The following is a 21,841-nucleotide window of genomic DNA, read 5'->3' on the forward strand; positions in this document are numbered from 1 at the left end:
CATCCTGTCTTTCTCCATATCACTCTGTTTCTACAAAAAAATCACATCTGATTTATTTATCTATAAATATCTCAAAATTAAGTATCCAAATTTACAATCAAATACCAAACCAAGACCAAAATAGTCATCCTAAAGCCTGGTTCCAATGCTCCTAAAACCATTACTTCCAACCCTTAAATAAACCAGTCACCGAGTACCGTTCAACAAAAAACAGAACCCAAACTTGCCATACAAAATATGAACCCAACACTTGTGCTGTGGTGCCTGCGTTAAGTACTGTGTTCTGTAGATACCTAGGTAGGGGTTCTAGTCTCACTGTGGTCAACTTGTGTGTGTTTGTGTTCAGCTAGTTCACATTCTGGAGACCATTTGTGATTAATCAGGCCCTCTGAAATTGCTATTTAACTGCAGTCTCCAAACAGGCTTCATGCCTCATGAATGGAGAACAGCAACAGTCACCTCTTTGCACAAACTGGGCCATCTACAGGCCCATAAGTTGTTTAGTCTCACATGCAAAGCAATGGAAAGAATTATCATAAAAATAAACCATAATAAAATAGTAAACCTCGACATTGGACCCAGCCAAATTTGGTTTTGTCAAGGCAGATCATGCCTACTTAACCCAGTGCACTTCTTTGAGAAGGTCGCCAAAGCAATGGAGAAGATCAAAGTGGTTCACACTGCCTACCTTGACCTGGTCAAGGCATTGCTGACAAACTTAAGACAAACCCTTATGTAATCTGGCGGATAACCAATTAGCTCACAGACAGGACCCAGGAAGTTAGAACTGAGGATTCCACATCTACAAAGTGGCTAGTCAGAAGTGGAGTCCCTCAGGTATCTGTCATGAAGCTGTTCTTTTTTTTTTACTTTACTTTATGAAGTCAAGGCCAAAATCAATGTCATCTGGCTAAGTTTGCAGATTATTGCAAATTAGGAGCTGTCATTTAATCACCCACTGACACAAATATTCTCCGGGAAGGGCTGACACAGATAAACAACTAGTGCCACAGCCATGGGCTGCAACTAAATGCCAAGAAATGCATAATAGTTTCCTTTGGGAAGTCAACCACCCCAGTAACTGTCATATTGACAATACACCCCTAAGAGCTGACCCAGTAGTCAGGGACTTAGAGACACACACAGACTGCAACACAGTCATTGATCATCATGGGTCTGCAGTAGTGAAGAAATCATTCTATGTTGTGCAACTTATAAACAAAGGTATAGCATCTAGGTCCCAGGAAATCACTGTTTCACTGTATTTGGCATTCATCAGGCCTATCATTGAGTACAATGCCTGCTTTGGCATGTATCTAATCTGGTATATCCAACAACTGGAACATCCACAGAGGTTCCTTACTAAAAGAATAGAGGGCTTAAGTAACATGTTCTATGCAGACCGCAAAGCCATATCATGTATTCTGTCTCCTATAGGCTGTTGAGGGGAAATCTATACCTGGCATACAAACCATTATCAGCCCCCACTCTGAAGGACCTCATGCATACTCATAAAACAAACAGCACCAGAATTACCCATTCTAGAGGCTTAAACCTTGGTTGTGATAAAAATACAACCTGCTGGAGAGACAGGTATGTATCCCAGAGACTACCCCCTTTTCTGGAATAGGCTCTCCATCCATGTGAAGCAGAGTTCCTCCCTAACCTAATTCAAGTCTAAATTGGACAATTTGGATGGAGAACAGGAAATTCATCCCTGGTTTGTCACCTATGTTTCTAATGGACACAGGTTGCCTGTAAATGGTCCCTCTCCCTGGCCCCTGCTTGTAAATGTTTAGCCTCCCAAAGCCCTGCTTATCAAAGATATCAGAATGTGTCAGAAATTTGGGATGCATGGCTCACCTTAAAAAGGCCCCTGTGGCCAATAGCCTACTAAACACCTATGAAACTAAGTAGTATGTGCAATAAAATACATGACATACATGTCTACCTTGGCACATATACTCTTGATATAGTCATAACTACAGAAACCTGGTTTAAAGTAAAAAGACAATAAAAAATAATAGCATCACCCCTCCCCCACAGGATAATATTGGGTCCTCTCCTATTTAATATATTAATAACCTCCACACCTCCACTCACCATGCTAGTTTAGTTTAGCATGCAGATGACTTAATCATTAATATGTGCAGTCTGAACAATAAATAAGCTCCAAGATATTGTCAAAAATGTTTTCCCTCTGTAGAAACCTGGCTCAAAGAATTGAAACCTCCTAATCAACCGCTAAGTAAATGAAGTTAATACTTTTCACCCCAAAAAGTTGCCTAAATCAAAAGCACTATTTTACCATAAAATCAGCAGATACTGTCAATGAAACTGTAACTCACGGTAAACTTATAGACATTATAAAAGATGATGGTTTCAGATATGACCAGTATATACTGCACACCATTAAATCTACAGACCAGAAACTAAACTCCCTTTATAGAATCAATGGACTTCTTACAGATACTGCAAGAAAAACTCTAGCCAACACCGTCTTATTGCCAACTGTCTTATACACTGCTCCTTTCCTAATAAACAGGTGATACTGAAAGAAAGAAACTTACCTCCTGCTACAATAAAATAGGTAAATTTGCCATCGGTCTCCCTCATGTGATCCACCATTGTCATAGCTTAAAGTAATTAAACTTGCTTGAGCCTCACAACTACCTAACTTATTCATAACTAACTACAGCACACAGACTTGTTCCTCATCCAGGAAAATGTTCTGCACTTCAAAAATTCTTACTGTCTTGCTGTACAGCAAGGGACCTCCATTCTAGTCACAAATTCTTACTACTCACAGATAAGTCAAATAATGTTTCAGGAGGCCTACTCTACTCCCAATACTTTGTTAAACTCTACTGTAGTATCCTCACACAAATAAAACTCTATGACAAACTCAATAATTTAAACCACTGCTTAAGCAACATCTTAACCAGTCCTGGTCCTGCACATGCTCATCCCAAGGTTAAGACTTTACGCTCACTGTATGATACTCTCCAAATACTCTCTTTAAACAGAATACTCTCAAACTCTCATTGAAATGAGAAAACAATTTTTATACATAACTGCTGCTTGTACAATCCACTAAGTTGCATGTGAGCTTTCTTGTTAGTAACTTCTACCTCTATAAAATCTTAGAATGTATAAATGTAACTACTGTATGTGTATAAATGTAAATAAAAATGTAAGTACTCTGTGTTTAACTGGAACGAAAAATAATGCAATGTAAGCAAATGGAGCTTTTCTCTCCGGGCCTCTGCTGAAAATGGATATTATCCAGTCGAACTTTCCCAGTAAACAAAGACAAGTAACTAAATAAATAAACATGAAAAATTTCATTGGACTCAATAATAAATGTAACTAGAAATATAACAAAAGCACTCCAGCTATACTTAGCATGGAACTCCAGTCCCTAATCAAATCAACCAAAGTTAGATACAAGGTAGAATACACCCAGGCAAAAGATGACTATAAATCCTTCTTTAACTGTATTAGAAACCATAGCACAGAGGTGAGAGTAAATGATGCCACATACTCAAATCCTGAGGACATAGCCAGTGTACTAACATATACATTTAGCTCTATCTTCACATCCCCTCCTTCCCTAATTTTCGTGATCACATACACCCCTCTTCAAATCTTCCATGATGAAGTCCTCAAAGCACTTTCCAAAGACAAGAACCTTGCTTCTGTGGGGCCATATAACATACCAGGCTACCTATTGACCAGCTGAAATTATGGCCTGTCAAACCCTCCATAGAGGCTATTCAATATAGGTTTCCAAACAGGCTTTGTGCTGGACAAATGGATGACTGCAAAAGTCACCCATTTGTAAAAGGCGGGGCATCAACTGATCTGGGAAATTATAGACCAGACTCATCTGTAAGACTATTGAGAAGATTATCATGGGATTTATAAAGGCACAAGTAACTTACAAACTCTTGACCCAAGCCTGTTCAGTTTTGTCAAGGGTAGATCCTGCCTGCTTAATCAGGTTGACTACTTTTAGAATGTAGTAAAGTAAGAGATAAGGGAAAATCACTACACCCTGCATATCTAGACTTCACAAAGGAACTTAATACAATCATAGAGTACAATGCCCCATTTGGGATGTACCTCACAAGACACTTCCAACAGCTGGAAAGACCACAAAAGCACCTCACCAAGAGGATTACTGGCCTCAAACATATGTCCTATGCAGCCCAACTGAAAAAACTCCAGCTGTACTCAGTGGCATATCGCTTACTCAGAGGTGATCTCTGCCTGTCTTACAAAGCCATGTCCAACTCAGAATTGATGGACATGCTCCACCTAAAGAAATCCAAGTCACTGCGAGCCACATGCTCTAGTGAGCTAAACCTCACCACAACAATAAATAGAACATGCTGGAGGGATAGATTCCTATCACAGAGACTCCCCATGCTTTGAAACAAATTTCCTAACTACATTAGGCAGAGCCCCTCACTAATACTCTTCAAGAGAAGCCTTGATGAGTGGCTGGGTAACAGAAAATATACCCCTGGGATCACTTCATTAGCTCTGCTTGACAGAGGCTCAGTTAATTAATCAATGGGACGGGGAAAGCCAACACACTCTGGCTAGGCTTGAAAATGCCCTCGGGCAGATAGCCTAGTACCTACCTATGAACCTAATCCCACACTCAGGTATTGTTGATAAACTTTCCCAGCAATATGTTAATCCCTGTGTAACTCATTGGACAGTAAATTGTCTCACAAATAGAACCCATGAAATTAGGGTATACAGCTCTATCGACTCCAGTAGATCTGTTACTAGTGGTATTTCTCACTGTTCAGTCCTTGGGATACTTCTCTTTGACATTTACTTACTGGAGATCAAAGCTAATATAACAGGTTTCTGGTTGACCAAGTTTACAGATGAATGTAAACTTGGTACCATCATAAACTCTCCAGAGGACACCAAGATCTTATAAGAGGACCTTTTTCATACAGTGGTGTTGTAATCATGAACGGAATCTAAATGCCAAAAGAGGTGTAACAGCCTCATTTGGAAAGCATGACATCCCCTCTAACTATTACATAAACAACATATACCTCAAAGTTAATTAAATAGTAATGGACCTGGGAATATATGCTGATAAACTTTCCTTCAATCACCATGTATCCACTACTATACGGTCTTTCTTCATTTTGCAGCTTATTAGTAAGACAATGGCATCTAGATACAAAGATGAGATACTTTTACTGAACTTGGCATGTATTAATGCAATACCTGCTTATGTATGTACCTATCCAAGCACTTAGCACAACTTGTATACCTATAATGCTTTCTCACCAAGAATATTAAGGGCCTAAATCATAAAAACTACACTGACCATCTCAAAGCCTTGTCCCTCTTCTCACTATCATATAGGCTACTGAGAAAGATCTCTGCCTTATGTACAGACCCTCAACAGACTCTGTGCTCCCTGATGTACTGCACATTCAAAAGTCCAGTGGAGGAATAAACACCCACTTAAGAGATGTTATTCTGTTCTGCAACGGTATCTCAGAGAATTCCATTTCTTTGGAATTGTCTCCTTCTCTACATAAAGCTAAGCACTCTCCTTATTTTATTCAAACGTATTCTGGAGGAATAGGTGGGAAATGCCAAATTCAACCCTGGTTTAACAGCCCTGTCTAAAAACTTCATGGGAATGCAGTGATATTCTTCTAAAGATCCTCACTGATCAATAGCTAAGTAAGTACCTATCACCCTACTGACAAGCCCATGTATTGCTGTATGTTTGCAGTTAAGTGGTGTGGAGGAAAAGGGTTTACCAGCCTGAACTCTTTCTGTTGATAATGCTTAATTTACAGTGGGCACATTGATTATTTTGTTCAATTAGTGCACATGTTTTTCAATATCAATGCAATCTCTGAATTTCCATTAACAGTTGGATGATTAACAACAGGAAATGAAAGATTTTTTTTTGTCCTCTATTGAAACCAAAACTTCCACTGACTTAATAATACAGGGGAAAAAAATGTAGGCAAGCTCACTCATGTGCGACTTTGTTTCTTTTTTTTGGATATTATCTTTGTTGCAAAGTGCAAATTTCCATCTACAGCATCCCAATGAAACAAGAGGATACTGTGCCTATGTAAGCCGTTTCCACAGCAGGTGCTTCATATTTCCTCAATGCCCACAGTGTTAATTTTTCAACAGCCTGACTACAGTAATACAGGATCTTTCAAGGGAAACTGATACCCGGAGTTTGCATTTTTTACAATTTATGATACTTCTGTTATGCTGGTAACACTGCTGCAGCAAAAAGACAAAAAAAATATTCTTTTTCTGTACACAGAAAAAAGTTGTAGTTCGAATATTGTATACATAACATCATAGCATGTTAATATGTTACTAGTCTGTACAGTCCCATGAATAAATAAAGACCCCATGTTTTAGTTTCTAGTAATAGGCAACATCACCCCTACCCTTACTGCTCTGTCTCACAGCTCCAGATTAAGGAGCTACATTACGTTTACCATTTGTACTTTGTTTACACATTCTTCCTTATGTATGTCTTAAATATATATATACTCTTGTTTCTAGTCCTCTCCCAAAATATGTTGGTAGATTTCCTAGAGGCTTTGGAAATTTACAGAAAATCATGTTTCAGTGAAAGACTGTTTCTGCAAAACCTTGAAAGAGAAAAAATAGACTAATAACTTCTCCAGTACTTCCCCAGTAATCTTATGGCAAGGTTTCAAATGAATTTCATAATTAAACATAACCTACTTCATAGTCACAAAGCTATCAAATGAGTGAATACAAAAAGCAATCTTCTTTAAAAAGAATATAAAATCAAAAAGCTAAATATTTTTGTAGGGTACAAGTATGCCCCTTAAAAATTATATATAATTACTCCTAGATCACACAACAGTGGGGTAAGGCCAAATTTCCGGATGACACTGTACCATGATCTCACATGCTAAGCAACTGAAAGCCTGAAAAACAGGCCGGTAAGAATATTTGCTTTAAGGAGCATTAACTCTTAGAGACTGCAGATGTATATACATATATATATTTACATCATAAAAGGTAAAAAATACAAAAGAGAATCAAAAATGGTGGAACTAAAAAGAGAGAATCACAAAACATTGAATGACTCAAAAGGATGAATTACAAAACACTGTAAATTTCTCTTCCACTAAAAAAAAGCCCTACGTCATTAAACCCCAGGTATAAAACCAAGATCAAAAGTCATCTTGGTAGTGATACCATAAAGGAAAAGGGTGCCTCATTGAACTACCCTACTCATGTGTGCTAACCATAACCATAGCCATAACCCTAACCCTACACATTACATTACTAAAAACCTTCCCCTAACAGTACCACTACACAAGACAAAAGGACACTTAGCACAGACAGCACAAAACATGCACAACGCTGACTCTATCCCTTCACCTAACCCTTACTCTAACCCTATCTTATGAACACTTACATAATCACAACAACTGATATAACACAGTCTAACTTCGCAACCATATTTTTGTCATTCAGACATTAAGTTTCATGTACACTCCAGCTTACCTACACTATATAAAATGAAATGCTGCCACGTGATTCACTCAAATGAGCATCATGTAGTCTGTTTTGTAAGACAAACAAAAACCTTTCTACCAAAGTGTTTTCTACTTGTCAACTTTCACCTATATATATATATATATATATATATATATATATATATATATATATATAGATACACACACACACACACATATATATATATATATATATATATATATATATATATATATATATATGGTTACCTATCAAAACATCTACTCTTCATAACATCTAAACTCAAAATATCAAGACCATAACATCTAAACTTCAGAACATCTAAAACTCATAACATCGAATCTCAAAACATTGAAAACTACAAAGCAACTTTAAATAACATCCCACAGAGTTTTTACTTTGTTTATGCAGGGGGCAAGCCCCCCTGCACCCCCCATGTAAGGGGCTCCACCCCCCGTAAATTAAATATACCAACTCCAAAGTCGCACTACAGTAGGGGAAAAAGTTAATTTCCTAACCCCACTGTAGTTCAACCTTGGAGTTGGTATATTTAATTTACGGGGGGTGTGTGAAGCAGATCCCCCCACCTGGGGGTGCAGGGTGGCTTGCCCCCTGCATAAACATAGCAAACAGTATGTGGGATGTTATTTACAATTGCTTTGTAGTTTTCAATGTTTTGAGATTCGATGTTATGAGTTTTAGATGTTTTGTAGTTTAGATGTTATGGTCTTGATGTTTTGAGTTTAGATGTTATGAAGAGTTATATTGTTGGTTGTTTTTTTAGAGAGGTTGTGAAGTTATTTGTAATGTATAAGGTTGGAGGGGTTATATGAATTCAGCCAAAGCTTCCAGGCTTTATCCCTATTTGACATGATTTCTTTTGTAGTTTTAGAAAGCCAAGGGGCATGATTGGATTTGATTCTAATATAGTGGGTGCCAGGCTGTGGAGAATACTAAGAAAGGGGTTGTTGAAGTAAAGAAGGGTGTCATCTAGTGGTAAGGTTTTGAGACAGCTCTAGTTGTGACTTTTAAGGATAGTATTGAATCTGTGGGGGCAAATTTTTGATAAATTTTGTACGACACTAATATTGTGGGATTTTGAGAGAGATGTCCAGTTACGAATTATGTAGGCTGGGAGGTAATTACTAAAGGAATTTGGAAGGGTGTCAGCAACTGGATACTTGTAGGGGTTTGAGACCAGGATCCAGTCTAACTTTGTTATTTTTAAAGTTATATCAGTAGTAGAAGTAATTAGTTGTGAAAAGTGGAATAGGTTAATGCTATTGGGGGACTGGATAGTGGAAGTAGCTGCCCAGTCAAAATTCATGTCACCTAATATAATGATTTCTTTTTTTATTGCATGGAAGATCCAAGAAAGAATGTCTTATAGAACTGGGATATTATTCCCAGATGCAATATAAATTACTGCAATACTTAGTTTTTTGGAATTGTTAAGGTTGAGGAATGAAATTAGGATTTCAGCATTATGGAATTTAGGAATAGAATTAGGAAAGGTGAATATGTTAAGGGTATTAAGATAAATTATGGTGGCTCATTTTTTGTGTTTTCTGTTGGCCCTGATTACACTGAAATTAGGAAGAAGGAATTCAGAGTCTTGGATATTTGGTTTCAGCCAAGTTTTAGTAGCAGCTAGGATATGAGTTCTATTTAGAGTTATCCAGACATGAAATTCAGAGGTTTTGTTTCAGATACTTTGAATGTTAATGGTGGTTATATGGAGGCTTTTATAGAAACAAGGACCTGGGATAGGGCGAATGTCTCCTGAATGTATAAAGGAGGAAAAGAGGAGAATACATTTATAAAAGGAATTTTTTGGCATGGAGAGAAAGAGTAGGAAGCTGCACTAGACTATTGTGTTTGTAGGAAAAAGAATAGTTAGTAGTTAGTAATAGGGGGTTACTGCAAAGTGGAGGAGAATGAGGGTAAAGGCTAGGAGAGATGTGAGAGTAGGAGTGTCCTCTGGATTTTGATTGTGGGAGCGTTAGGTTGACTGTGGAGGTTAGGGAGTTAGGGCCTAGTGCTGTGTGGTTAGTGAGTAGTAGCAGAGTTATGAAGAAAGGGAGTAGGTATGTCAGGGTTGTGGCCAGGGAAGACATTATGGGAGGTGAATCTTGGAGAGATGAGATTGGGAGTTAGTGAGAGTGAGAAGGAAAAAATAGAAGATATGTGGATATGTAGATGTTTAAGGAATAGGATTTATGATCATGGTTATTGCATAAAGAAACAAGATGAAACTAATGCCTTATATAGACATCTAAGTACAAGTCCAGGATGTGTCGAATTTAAATTTGCCATTTTAGAACAGATGAGGGTAAACCCCAGAGGGGGGAGTATCACCAAGAAACTCAATGAAAGGGAAACGAAATGGCAAATATTACTAAATGCTACACTGCATCCAGGAATAGATGATGCCATATCTATCAGAGCCTTACTGGAATCTAAAATGTGAAGTAAACTGTTTTTACTCTTACAGAGATTTTAACTATTATGTAGGTTTTAGTATTATTGATCAAGTTATTATATTATATTTTACGTTATTGTATTCACATTTTTCTTTACAACATGAATATTTATTGCACTGAGCACTTTAAAAAGTGATGTGGTCCAGAGTTAATTACTTGATTAGGAGCAGGTGTCCCATCAGCTTATTATAGTATTTAAGGGACAGTGAATTTCAAATTAGTGTTCTGATGAAGTCTATTGAATAGATGAAAGCACTTAACTATTACAGTATTTTTACATATTTATTTGTCAATAAAGTCTTGAAACTTTACGGCTTGTGACAGATAGTTTGGATCCGGACAACCCTTCCAGCAGATTTGTGTGGTCTTGTGTTATTGGATATGTAGGTGGAAAGATACAGGCCTGTTAGTAATTAGTGAGTATAGTAGGAAGAGGGAGTGGCAGGGGGAGGAACTGGGAGTGGTGGGGAGAGAATAAATGTAATTGAAGTGGGGGTGGGTGGGAATGGTGGTAGGGTAGGGGAGCGGATTGAGCCTGAGTGAAGCAAAGGGTGAACGGAGTGAGAAGATCCACCCTGCAGACCCAACATGTGCACGCAAAAGCCAATCAGATTGCAGCCAACTAAGCCAGGTATGCGGAGGTGGTGAGGGAACTACCTAGAGAGGCCTTGTGTAATAACTTCTTAAAACAGGGTTTCCCACTAATTGTACTAAACACTAAGTCACCTAAACACTAGTTTCTGATAGAGTAAAATCATACTGCAATAGATGGTAGTGCCAATACTGCAGCTATATTTATTTGTAACTTACACAGATATGTTTAACTTTGCTGCTTTCTGAGAAATCCCAAACAAACTGGTAGCATTCAGAATGTTAGCACTTAAAGTGGGGGGGAGCTGGGAGGGTAAGCATTTCCTGTAGTGTGCATGCATCTTCAAGGAGAGCAAAGAAGGCTAACTTGTATTGTTTAAGCAATGCTATACGCATACACCTACACTGACTGCAGGTCAAGAAAAAAGCCCTGTAATTTTACTGTGCAAGGTATTGTTTATGGTGCAATGTCCTTTTCATTATAGCAGCTGGGTTTGCTTGAAGGCACAATGGATTTGACTGAAGGCACAGTGAAAAAGCATGAAGTAGGGTGGGGGACTGCAGAGAAAAAGACAGACAAAGAAGTTAGACTTTTAAAGAGGGATAGTACCGGAGGAGGGTAGAGGCAGGTGAAGGGAATGCCAAAAAGGAGGCAATAGACACCACAAATGATAACAATGTAAACAGCATATAATATATGCACAGATATTACTATGAACTACCAGGCACTATAGTTTAATATTCAAATACCATTCAGAGTATATCTATAGAGTACAGCTTTCTATTAGCAGTGCTTATTAATTACATCAGGTCAGATATTTACAATTGCTCAATTTTAAACCCTGCATAAACCAAGTATTTTAAAAGAAAAATAAAGCAAATAATGACTAGGGAAGCAGTTGCTAATAAGCCACAAATTGCCTATAGTCTTGGTAATGCTAGAACTTGGCAGACCCAGTCAAAATCCAAGTAACACTCCTTGTAGTCAAAGAAAGTGCATAGCATCAATAATGAGCAAGACACTAACTATGAACAGATACACTTGCTAAAAAGAAACAGCAGTCATTTTGTACACTCAAAAATGAGCTAGCTACTGAAGACAAAAGCATAGGTCACCTCCTGTTAGGAAAACCTACATTGGCATTCACAACTATACTGAGCCTAAGATTATACAAATAAAAACAATTAGACAATGCTGTACATGGCAAAGGTAAAAACAGTAAGTAATATCACAAGAAAGACTGTACTCACAAAGGCAAGCACACTACTACAAAGATGTAACTGTCTAGGTCTAAACTATTTTAAAAATGGCAGTGAGTTCCAGGAAGACATGAAACCTCTGTTCGCTCACTTCTGGTAGAAGGGGCAAGTACGATAGACAGTAGTTCCGGCTGTGCTATTGAATGGTGCGATCCTCCCTGCAGACCAGCCATCTGCATGCAAAAAATAATCAGACTGCAGTCAACTCAGCCAGGTATGTGCAGATGATGAGGGAACTACCTAGAGAGGCCTTGTGTAATAACATCTTAAAAAGGGTTTCCCACTAATCTTACTAAATACTGAGTCACCTAAACACTAGTTTCTGAGAGAGCAAGATCATACTGCAATACATGGTAGTGCCAATTCTGCAGCTATATTTATTTGTAACTTACACAGATATGTTTAACTTTGCTGCTTTCTGATAAATCCCGAACAAACTGATAGCATTCAGAATGTTAGCGCTTACAGGGGGGGGGGGGGCTGTAGTGTGCATGCCTTTTCAAGGATAACAAAGAAGGCTAGCTTGTATTGTTTAAGTGGGTCTATATCAGAACATCAAAGTTTTAAAACTTTGAATGTTCTAATATCAACCCATTTTGAGTGAACACTAAAAATAGCGAAGCTGCAGAACACTGAATTCTTTCCTAGGGAAAGAATTCGGTTGGCCGGTTCTGTGGCTTCACTGTTTTCAGCACTCTGGTGGAAATTTATGGGTCGGGTTCAGGTAAGTGTGCGATTGTGTGGTTGTTAGGATTAGGGCACAAGTTAGGTGAGTTAAGGTTAGGGCGCGGGTTAGGGGCGGGTTAAGTGAGTTAGGGTTAAGGCAAGGGTTAGGTGAGTGTGCGATAGTGACGGACCTTAGGGTTAGGATTAAGGTAAGTGGATAGATAGTGTATGTACAGTTTAGAGTAGGGTTAGTTGTAGGATTATAAGTGTGTGTGTGTATTGATGTTTTTTAGGTGTGCTTGTGTTGTGTGTATGTGTTTTGGAATAGCAAATTTTTTCTCAAGGAAAAAGTTTTCTGTTCTGAATGTTCAATACTGTGTGGTTTAGATATTTTAGGTTCGATGAAATACCATTCGCTATTTTCATCTTTCAATATCGTGATATAAACACGTTTAAGCAGTGCTATAAGCATACACCTGCACTAACTGTAGGTCAAGAAACAAGCCCTGTAATTTTATTATGCAAGGTCCTGTTTACGGGGCGATGCTCTTTTTAGTATAGCAGCTGGGTTTGCTTGAAGTCACAATGGGTTTGACTGAAGACACAGTGGAAAAGCACGAAGTAGGGTGGAGCAACTGACTGCAGATCATGAACCAAGCCCTGTAATTTTACTGTGCAAGGTCCCGTTTACAGTGTGATGCCCTCATGACTGATTTTGAGAAGTCATCAATTTGTGCCAGTCATAAAGCATTCTCTAAGAGTATCCTAAAGGTCTACTTGTTTCGTTTTTCACAAATTATTTGGCAGCAACGTCAGCATCATCACCTTGTGGCCCTTTATGGTATGGACACTACATTTTCTATAGCCATCCATAAGTTGATTGCACTAGCTTCCTTACCAGTAAATGATGATGTGTCTACATTTATGGAGATTACTTCCACACTGTCTGAATGTGCTAAGCCCATATCAAGATTTCCTGAGCATCATTATGTGCATGGCCTTCCAAGGAATTATGCATCCCACTCTCCTTCTCCACTGTGATGGCACTGATGGCTAAAAGTCTTACTTCTGCAGCCTGCTGTACAGCTTTCTGACTGGTCTGCAACAGGAAGAAAACCTAACTGATAATCAAAGAGAATCACTTCTTGGTGAATGTCAATGACACCCTGTAGAAAAGCTATTGTTGTAAGGGAGCATCACCTAAACCACATCCTTCAACATAAGTGTGATGCCAGTAATGTGCAGGATGTTTTTACATGCTGTGGCACATTTTTACAAGCTGTGATTACATTTACATAGAGCATAGAAGCAGCACTCCAAACATAATTTCCGTTTCTATATTAATAAAGGCACTGCCCATTGTACACCTCTTCCACAGTGCCACATTCATGCCCACCTAACATCTGTCTTCTTCAGCCTGTACCACAGACTGTTATACCTTTTGTTCCTGGGGACATGCACATACTCTCACTTTTTGTTTTTTCCATCAGCCACCTACAGGTATGGTGCAGGGGTATCTTCTATGCCTACAGGGAAATGTCCACAGCTATATGGCACTGCAACTAGACTGCCATCCAGTAATATGCCCACATCCACCTGTCCCACAGGGAATTATAATGCCGCCCAAGTGCCTGAATCAGATAAATATCTATAATGGTTAAAATACTAAAAAATAAAATGATGTCCTAATGAACACTGCTTTTGTAAATTGTTAGAATTACTTTATTCTCAAATCACAAGCCCTCTTCTTTAGTCACACTAGCATCTCATTCCAGTCAGCCCAACATATTGCAGATATTGCAGAGATCTACGTCATTTTGCAGTTCTGTCTTTTGGAGTGTAACAAAGCACTCTTACGAATAAGATGCTTTAGAAAATATTAAGTGAAGTTGAGTTCCATATCAAATTCTACACCAAATTCAGGTTAGAGAACATATAATAATACCATATCTGCCAGGTGAAAAATGATGCCAGATTCATAAGCATGTCTGTAGTCATAAACACATTGCAAATTTTGTGACAGGCTGGGTTTTATAACAAAATGTACAGAAAACATAAAATGGACAATCTAGTAACATAACTTTCTCAGAAACTGTTTACTAGAAATTTCTATAAAGAGATTTGCTTGCTGGAGTAACATGTGTGATAGCGTGCCTTATGTTAACATTTCTGAAGATGATGCTACCTCCTGTGAGTTACTGCAGAAACTCTTCAATAATAGAGTATCCCATGGAGAGTGTGTTGTATGCTAAGTCATACATTTTATTACAAACCTTTGTGGCACAACAGGTGCAAGCCATTTACTAGAGCCTTCCATTCTGTCATATGATGATGACACCACTGTATCTTAGTGAGTAAAGTGGGTATGGGCTGCTTTAGTCATATGGAATAGTAAATCTTCTACCTTATACCTCTGGCAATCCTGTTTCCTGAAGTGGGAAACAATTTCTGAAGGCTAACCATGTGAGGCACTATTCAATATTCATAGTGACTGCTGTATTTAGAAAAGTGAAGGACGCTGCTACTCTCTCTCTGTTGATAAATAATTTTAGGGAGCTGTCAGCATGCATGATAAATATGGAGGGATTCCACATGTACAGTTAAGAGTTTATCTCTGGAAAAAGAGAACTTAACTGTAGTCTTATTATATATAGCTGCAAACTGTAGACAATTGCTAGCATTTCTGAAGCCTTGATTGTCCAGTGCTCATTAAGGTACTGGCAGAAGGCATCCCTGACTCCAGCCAGTCATAAAGCCAAGTACCTTTAGATAAAACATAGTGAGAAAAAAATCCATTCTCATCATAACCCAGTGCTAAAGATCTCCTTATTTTGTAAAGGATTATAACATCTTTATAAAAGAAATAAAAAAAAAAAAATACAAAAAAACCCCAGAAAATGAGTTACAATTATATTTCTTTCATCCATGATAAAGTATGCTGTATATTTTAAGCAAAGTTAATTTCACTGCCCCAAAGTCTGAAAGATCTGCAAATGGAATAACCTTTCAAGCTTAATTGTTAATTTGCACTTTATTCTTTTACAGGAAATTGTGCACATGTATAATTTGATAAAGACCTTAATTGGGACTTGAATGCAGGCCACTGAGAATAAAAGTCTGATTTGCTACCAGCTGCACTGTCAATGGAATGGAATACATTGTAGTTTCCTTCACATCTCTGTCTGACTACAGCAATCTTATTCAAAAAGAATGCTGAGTGCATATACATTTAAACACTTAAACATTAAGCTATTACAGGGATATTTATCCAACCCCCCCCACAAAAAAAATGTTCTGCTTCGCAACAAATGCTGTTACAGGACTAATGACCTAAATACTTTTTTTTCTGTGTATAGCGTGTGCTCTATTTCTATGAATATATTTAAATATTAGTAAATGTAATGGACAGATTTAGGTACAGAGAGCAAAGTAAATAAAAAATGGAAGGAACTGAATTTAAACTGTGGCAGCCTAACCAGCATGTATTTGTATTACCAGCTGCGAAGCAAAGGCTGGTGGATAAGGAGAATTCCCAGAAGTCCATTTAATGCACTACACTGGTAATTATCTACTTACAAACAATCTGACACTTGCTCATATTTGGAACTTGCATAATAAAGAGAGACTGAAATAAAAAAAAAAATAGGAATTGTGAATTAGAAATAAGAATGACCTTCGCATTCAAAAGTAGCTATGTTTCCTCAAAGCACTATATGTGAAAGATGTGAAGAAATGGGAAAAAGTGATGTAAGTAGGTGTAATGGTACTGTCTAACTACAGAAACAGTGACTTTTCTTAGTGGAAATATTGGAATATTTAGCTTTAATTGTCGATGTGCTATTCACTATGAAGAGTGACTAGAATTTGACATAAATTAAAGTTTAGATTAGAATACCAAAAACTTGAGGTGATACTGGCTTACATGGTTTATGAGCCTAAGTGAGTACATAAGAAGTCAGAGGAATTCAATTCACCTGCTAGTCAAAGTTCTGCAGTCAGTGTTAGGATTACTCGCAAGGTAGCCTGGCCACAGGTAACAACACAGGTCTTCTCCATTGGGAATATAACTCAAACATAACTGTGTGCTGACTGAGCCCTGAGAGTGAGAATTAATGAATCCACCTCTTCTATTTCAAAGCAGATATTCTGCTTATCACAGCGTTTCCATAGTAATAACTATAGGACTGACACACAGACTAACTTATGGATAGGAGAATGCCAGTGAGGTCTGCATTCCATGGATGCATGTTTGTGCATATGATAAACATACAAGTAATGCTGGCTTATTATAACTACTGGATAAAATCTTCAGAAAAAAAAATCCCTGATCACCTATTCAATGCTGACAGGCATAGACTTAATATATGGCTACCTTATGACAGCTTCCAGAAAGGAAATCCTTATAAAACCAGAAATAAGCAATGCCTTAATACATCCATTAAAAACAATTGTCATCATGAATCCTGAGTGTTGATTACCCGAGAATATTTTAGGGCATACAGGGGGGAAAAGTGTTCCTAGAAACCATGCTGAGATCATTTTGAACAATAACAGCAAAAAAAAAACAGTACTTGAACTTAGTGTGTGAGCAGATAAAGCGTGATCAGTAAGCAGTGCAATTATGATTTGTCAGTTTGACAGCGCACCTTTAAATGGATGCCACTGACCTATAGCGGTGCTCATTTTATTATTTAGTTTCTGTAAAGAGCAATGACCTACAACCATACGGTATTTTATATCTTCTCTGTAACTGTGTGTATTGTCGTTCCTCTAAATGACAGAGAGCATACATTTCTGATGCCAGCCCTGTTTACTTGTGAGCTCACATGGCACCACACAGTGTTCACTTGTTTTTTTATACATCACTATACTGACAATTGCAAAAATAACCTAACATCACATCACACTTTATCAAATCATTTTCAATGTTATAATCTAAACCAAATTAGAAAAAAAACAGCATTTTTGAAGGAGGACACTGCTTTTGCAGCCCCCCCCCCCCCCAGCTGGTTTAGGACTGCCCGTGTCCCAATATCCACATTACTTCATATGTACTAAGATTGCACAACTCCATTATCTTCCGATCTTACACAGACTCGTGAACTGTTCTGACACTCTGAGCAACACATATTTGCCTCCTTCATCAGGCCGTATCCACAATTCCATGCATGTGCACCCATGCACTGACCACATCGTCATCATATACATCATTTTGTACATCAGCTTAACATTAAAATACATACATGAATACCAAAAAAACAATATCTCTACCACATTCCTAGCTTAAATATTCTCATTCTACAATAATATTGCATGAAAAAATAAGGATGGATTAAATGGGATGCCAGTTCCCTTTTTGATACAAATTCCTTGTGGTGAAAACCGGAACCATATATTCCCTTATCCCTAAAGATATATACAGAAGTATACATACACAGTCATGAGTGGAGTATACATTTACAGTTAGATATTTAGATATACTATAAACACATGCGCAGTTGTGAGTGGAGCTCTGAACTTGTAAATAAATTCTACATTTATAATTTCCTTGCAATTTATGACACACTAGATTGAATGTATTTATGTTATCTATGCATATGGTTTCTGTTATTCATTTTTCACTGATTTAATGGGTTGATTTTATTAGACTAGTTCTAGCCATGATATGCATCCTGCTGCACAAAAAATATAACAGAAGTGTCAAAATTTATTAAAACCTTAAGCATAACAGAACTACTGATGCTGGTAAGAGCAAAACTGTTATAAATTTAGCACATGTACACCCTAAATCATTTATTTAGTAATCAGCACTTGTAATGGAAGAAGGATATACTTGTTTTACCAATGCTTAACTCAGGGCTTTTCTTAGAAGTTTTAACCTTTTTATTCATTTTAGCATATTTCTATCAGGGTGTCTGATGTTATGACAAACTGCACAATAACTAAAGACTTGCTTTTCTACCAGAATACTGTATATTCAGAAAGGAAGGAACATAAACAGTAATATTTCTGAAAACAAGACATAATATTGTGCTTAAGTAACTACTGTGATATTCAAAATAATTTGGACATGTTTATGAACAATATTTGGATGCTGCCTACTTTAACAAGTTTTATATTCTATTCAATGAAAGTTTAAGCTTCAATGTCAGTTTTATCTTCTTTTTTCAAGAACATGAATACAAATGTTCACTAAATAAACATGGCACTTATGTTACAAGAAAAACATTAAGACAGGGAAGTGGAAGGTACTGTGGGTATATTTTCCCAGTGCATTTTCTATAAATGTGTCCCATTCATTTTAGAAATATTTCAGTAATAGAAGTTATTTGCTATTTCTAATGCAAAACGTCATAAATAAAGTATTAGCAGGCATGACATTACATACAGTTTTATATAGTACACCAATACATTTTGTGGAATGAATTTTATTTAATGAGGAATTGGAGAGAACAAAACCTAAGCTCAATTTTGCTTGCAGAGATGCATGGGAAATGCAGCCCAAGGGGCAAAAGTTACTGATCTCGCAAAAAGACAAAATAATCATTAAAAACTATAAACTAATAAATGGCAGAAATAGTATATTTTGCTACTATGAATAAGAGGAACACAAAGAATATGATATACAATAGGTTATAGTTCAGTAATCAAATGTATTACATTCAGAATGGCATTCCTGATATGCTTAAAATTCAGTAGTAGCATGACATGATTTTTATAGTAGAAAGCTATATATGTGTGCATGTTTCTGTGATTATATTCCATTACTAATATGATTTATCGAGTCACACCAAGACAGAAATGGCCAACTGCAACTTCATTTCACTAAAAGAGAGACAAAAAGTAAAGGGGGAATTAAACTCACTGTGCCTCTATACAGGGGGGCAGGAATGCCGAAATGTCAAGCTTACACACAGACACACAGACACAGACACAGACACAGACACACAGACACACAGACACACACACACACACACACACACACACACACACACACACACACACACACACACACACACACACACACACACACACACACACACACACACACACACACACACATATATATATATATACGGATTCACTTTATAATCCCAAAATCGTGAAATACCGAATCTCAAAATTTCGAGACCATAAAGCTTAAAGCTCTAAATACCAAAAGCGAGAACTTTGAAATCGCGAATCCTACATTAACCAGACACCACACACATACACAAACACACAAAACTACACTACATACAAGCAGGGGGGCAAGCCCCCCTGCAACCCCCATACCCCCTTACTTAAATATACTAACTCCAGGGTCACACTACACAGACAAACACACAAAAACACCACCACAAACCTACATTCTCCTTGCGCACACACATCACAGTCACAACACACACTGACACACATTAAAGCCCCTAACCAGCACCTTTAAACATGTACTTACCTGAACTTCCATTCAAACACCGCAACACCAGAAGCGCTACTTCAACATCTCCAAATGTCAGGATTTTGAAATTCATGCTTCTGGGGTTTCGGTATTTAGAACTTTTGGCTTTATGATCTTGGGATACTGAAATTCGGTATTTCAGAATTTTGAGATTATTAAGTGTTTATATATATATATATATATATACACACACACACACACACACACACACACACACACACACACACACACACACACACACACACACACACAGAAAGAGAGAACGGTTCTTTTCAACCTAAAGAGGCAGCAAATTTCTAAACTGAAAAAAAAAGTTGGTGCAGCTGATTCTATAATCACCTGACTGAAATGTACCAGCTTTTTTCAGTGTGAGATCATGGTACAATGTAAATTGGGGAATTTGCCCTTTCCTCACTGTAGTGCAATTTTGGTGTTGTTATATAGAATTTGCAGTGGATGAGGGGTTGCAAGTGAACATGCCCCTTGTAAAAAAGTAGATTTGGTGTTCTTTTGAATTTTTGTGATTCGAACTAGAGTGTTTTGAAGTTTTGTGATTTGAACTGTTTTAGTAGTATGGCAGTTACTCAAAGGTCAGTCATACACTTATATGCAGATATGGTAATATCACATTTTTCATAATAATAGGATATCTCCTGTATTGTTGCTAGAAATACATCTTATTTACAGAAGCCATAGAGCTAATGTAACTGGAGAAACTTTTCAAGTTTAAAGTCTCAAGCTCCCTTCACAGCTCTTTCTAGGAGTGTCATTTCCTTAGGGAACTGACATATTCCTTTACCAGGCAGCTCCCATCTCCAGAAGGAAAAGACCCCTCAGTCTTTATGTGCTCTGTAGCCCCTCACATCCAGGTGGTGAAAAAGGAAGTCAGGATTATCATACTGAGGTCAAACTAAATTTTCTTGCTAGCCCTATGACACTCCCTTATGTGTTGACATCAGTGCCAGGCTGAATGGGCAGTAAGGAGGAATACCTTGAGCACATACCATGTCCATGATCATATACAACAGTCATGATTGCTCTAACCTTTTGGTCCCCCACCCTGCATTCTCTCTCTCTTTTTTTTTTCTGACCTCCGGCTTCCACGAAACCTCCACTGGTGCTATACAAGCATGTTGCACTCTCTTCACTAATCAAACTCATGTCCGCTGGGTTATTGTCATGACCTTATCTGTCTTCGTCACTAGGCTGGCAAAAGATTTTACAAAGAATTCCATATAGATGTTTTAAAATGTTCAGTTTGCTATGCTGCATTTAAAGTCTTTTCCCCTAAAATCTATACTAATCTAAACTGTGTTTTCAATTTTACTTTTAAAGGTAAATTTGAGTAGATGTATCTTATTAACCTATAAAAAATTTTGAAAATGTGTGAAGACACCTTCCAGGATGATTTGATATCAGTGACCATGAACTTACTACAGGAAAGTGACTTTTGTTATTCAAGATATTGAATACTTATACAAGTATACTTACACACGTATACTTATACAGGTATACTTACACTTATATAAGTGATACATTTTGATTTATCTCTGCTTAATATCTGAGCTTTGGCCGGCTAACATCTACCTGAAATCAACTGGATGTATAAGTGAATTTAAGTACACTTTTATCTGCTCTTTATCATATAGTACTGTATTTACTTTATATGTGTGAATGGGCATTCTTCGTTGAAGGTTGTGCATTAGGCCCGGCAAGCCAGCACGTCAAAATCTACTGCCAATCATTAGCGGACCGGAGTTCCGCTGTGGTGACCCCTAACCGGGAAAAGCTGAAAGAAACAAATTGTATGTAATTTATTTATGTGCATTTTTCACTGAATATTAACTCA

The sequence above is a fragment of the Protopterus annectens genome, chromosome 9.part0 (genome assembly GCF_019279795.1).
Source record: "Protopterus annectens isolate FY-2018-M chromosome 9.part0, PAN1.0, whole genome shotgun sequence".
Taxonomy (NCBI): Eukaryota; Metazoa; Chordata; order Ceratodontiformes; family Protopteridae; genus Protopterus; species Protopterus annectens.